General features: G+C 44.5%; 1 non-coding gene across 1 annotated transcript; it reads left to right on the forward strand.

The window, feature by feature from the left end:
* Positions 1-3,583: 3,583 nt before the first annotated feature.
* LOC131840062 (small nucleolar RNA SNORA70) lies at positions 3,584-3,716 on the forward strand. Its single transcript, XR_009357173.1, has one exon. It is a non-coding gene; the product is annotated as a small nucleolar RNA SNORA70 (small nucleolar RNA).

Genomic DNA, 3,716 nt, shown 5'->3' on the forward strand with positions numbered 1-3,716 from the left:
CTCAGTTCTTGTGAGAAAAGGGCCAAAATAGTCTCGAAAGAACATATTCATTGGATGGACATCAGTTTCTTCTTCTTCCGGGAGAGAATCACATGGAAGACAGCAGGCTCTTTTTAATGAGGAACAGTTTTGGTTAGGAGTTTCTGGCTTTTTCAACTAGCATAGACAGACTCTTTCTCTTTTACCATCCAGGGCCATAAATGCCCCCAAACAGGTGATGTTATAGAAATAACAAAAGAGCAGGGCTGTTCCTGTATAGATGCAAAAGTACTGTACGGATCTGAAAGAGGTCATAATCCCTGTATAGAAGGCCAGGACGTTGGTGATGGTGGTAATTGTAATCGACACTGCCACTTTGGAATAGACACTGGTTTTATGTTATCCATGAGGCTGGTCTTCTGCCAGGCAGAAATCATTATGAACATATCATCAACCCTGACACCTGTTAAAAAAAAAAAAAGAAGCCATCTTCATACATATTAATATCCATTAAAAATTAAATGCATAAACTCAAACCATCTTCTTTGTCCATCTCTTAAGGTCTGATTTATCTCGCCCAATCTGTGCTTTGATACTCTATTCTCTGTCGCCTCCTTTGGTTGCCTCTGAAGCCACACCAGAATTCAGCCCTTCCTCTGTAACAACTCTGGGCTTTGTATGTCCTCCTGTTACTTGTACATAGCATGGGATAGACTGGATACTCTGCTCCTAGTCTTCGTGCAGGGCATTTTAACGATGAGTCAGGAAACCTGTTGTGGATATTAGCTGAAGCAGGATTAGCAATGTTATCTTTGATTCCACTGGATTATCTGAGAGACCATTTTCCCTCATTAACCATTTTACACAAATGTACAGACACATTGAGGCAACATTCTGTTGCTTAAAATATAAGCTGGACTTATCTGTTCTATAGTTAGCATCTAAGAATCAATGTGGTAGGATTTGAGAGGCACCACATAGTACACACACACACACACACACGCACACACACACGTTTTCCTCCAAGCCTGTTTTTGATACCCAGAATGTTATAACTTAAACTTTACCAGGTTAAGGCATTATTATTAAAATGCAAAATGATATCAGACACATGCACCAAAGTAAATTTCAAGAATCCCTTGCATAGGGGCACCTGGGTGGCTCAGTGGGTTAAGCCTCTGCCTTCGGCTCAGGTCATGATCCCAGGGTCCTGGGATCGAGACCCACATTGGGCTGTCTGCTCAGCAGGGAGCCTGGTTCCTCCTCTCTCTCTCTGCCTGCCTCTCTGCCTACTTGTGATCTCTGTCAAAATAAATTAAATCTTTTAAAAATAAAAGGATCCCTTGCATATTAATATCTACTAGGTAATCCTTTTCCATAAGGATGTTTCTTGATGGGATAGAGAGGACAGAACATTTGAGGACTTTGAAATCACCACTGAAAACTTGCAAAGGAGGACTAGAAAGAAGAAAGGGTATAGTGAGGACAGCAAGAGCATTTGCAGGTAAGTTTCACCTGCCTCAAGCTTTCTGCTAGAGTTGACACTACTTTCACCCACGTATATTGATAAAACTCAATAAAATAAACAAGGATAGAAAAAAAATAAAATAAACAAGGAAATACACAAAGTGGAATAAAATGCTGACCTCTACTTCAATTTGGGGCTATCTTCTCTACAGGAGGGTACTAGGAATTGCAACTTTGCCTCTAATCAGATGTTCTCTGGGTATGATCAAGCAGGCAGAAGGATCTAAATTTTTTTTTTAAATTTTTTATCTTTTATAAACATATATTTTTATCCCCAGGGGTACAGGTCTGTGAATCACCAGGTTTACACACTTCACAGCACTCACCAAAGCACATACCTTCCCCAATGTCCATAATCCCACCCCCTTCTCCCAACCCCCTCCCCCCAGCAATCCTCAGTTTGTTTTGTGAGATTAAGAGTCACTTATGGTTTGTCTCCCTCCCAATTCCATCTTGTTTCATTGATTCTGCTTCTACTCACTTAAGCCCCCATGTTGCATCACCACTTCCTCATATCAGGGAGATCATATGAATTAACATAAGGCTACACAGAATGTCACAAATGCATCCTGACATCCCATGGCTAGTGGCTTTGAGGATTTCAGTTGTACTCAGCTGGAAAAAAGGGAAGAATCAGAAGTACTAAGGACAAGTGGACTATCTTAGCTGCTCTGAGTTTTTACCTACCTGGGGGCATGTCACTCTCAAACCTCTCTCTCCAGCCCCAAGCTCCTTCCCACGTCCATTTCTCATGTTAGGTGTTAGGCAACTTTCCACATGTCAAAATACAGACAATAAGCCTGCAGCCCCCAAAGGAGTGAGGTAATGATTCTCTTTGCCAAGAACCGCCCTCCCCGGCCATGATGTCACATGGCTTATTGAAGCTGTGGAGGGAGTGAGGGCTGTGGGATCCCAGCTGGTGGTTGGATTTTGGCAGAAAGCTGAGACACCCAGAACACTAGAGACCACCTCCTACCAGTGGGAAGCTGAGTTAAAATCAAGAGAAACTAGTTGTCAAATTCAGCCTTTCCATGCACAAGAAAAAAAAAAAAAACACGCTGTTATAACGTTGGAAGAAGAAATTAGTGATCGCCTGCTAAAGTGAATGAAAGCAGCAGGAATAGGAACAACCACAAGGACAACAGGACAGAGTGGGAGACAAATATGGTATAATTTGGGGAATTTATAGTTAGTGTGGGGGACAGACCCACTCTAAGGATATGCCGTCCTTTGGATGCACTGACTTGGCTTCCACATCCTAGCTTTCATGGTCTTGGGAACTGTGTGGGAGCTGATAAAGGTGTCCCCCCAAGAACTCAATCCAGTCCATTCTCCATCCTCCTTTTTTGCAGCTTCCCCTTCCTCCCAGGGGTGGTGCCTGTGGTTAGGACAATGCCTCACGTTGCCAGGAGAGGGCAGCAGATCATTCCCCCCACCACTCAGGTGTACCCTCCGAGCTTCTAGGATTCCAGTCAGTTTTCCGTGGTTACTGAGGGCCTCCTATATGCCAGGCTCTGTGTTGAGCACTGGGATTGCAAAACTGACTGAGATACGGTCCCTGCTGTGTCTTTTTTTTTTTTTTTTTTTAAGATTTTATTTATTTATTTGACAGATAGAGATCACAAGTAGGTAGAGAGGCAAGCAGAGAGAGAGGAGGAGGAAGCAGGTTCCCTGAAGAGCAGAGAGCCCGATGTGGGGCTCGATCCCAGGACCCTGGGATCATGACCCGAGCTGAAGGCAGAGGCTTTAACCCACTGAGCCACCCAGGTGCCCCCCCTGCTGTGTCTTGAGGGGGGATGGGGACAATAGGGGTATTAAAAAGTGCCTCATAAGGAGCACCTGGGTGGCTCAGTTGTTAAGCATCTTCCTTCGGCTCAGGTCATGGTCCTAGGGTCCTGAGATTGAGTCCCGTTGAGAGTCGGGCTCTCAGCAGGGAGCCTGCTTCTCCCTCTCTCTCCCCTCCCCCTGCTGGTGTTCCCTCTCTAGCTGTCTTTCTCTCTGTCAAATAAATAAATAAAATCTTAAAAAAAAAAAAAAAGTAGGAGAGGCTTGAACTGGGTCTTGAAAGATGTTGGGTCTGCAGCCAGTTAAGCTGACTGTGCTCTTTCCCCATAGGGGCCCAGTGCACAATGGCTGCAAACAGGAACCTCCTTGGTAGTATACGCAGCCCATTGCCCTAAGGATTGCCCTAAGGAACCTTGGACACAGCC

Source organism: Mustela lutreola, chromosome 8, assembly GCF_030435805.1.
Source record: "Mustela lutreola isolate mMusLut2 chromosome 8, mMusLut2.pri, whole genome shotgun sequence".
Taxonomy (NCBI): Eukaryota; Metazoa; Chordata; class Mammalia; order Carnivora; family Mustelidae; genus Mustela; species Mustela lutreola.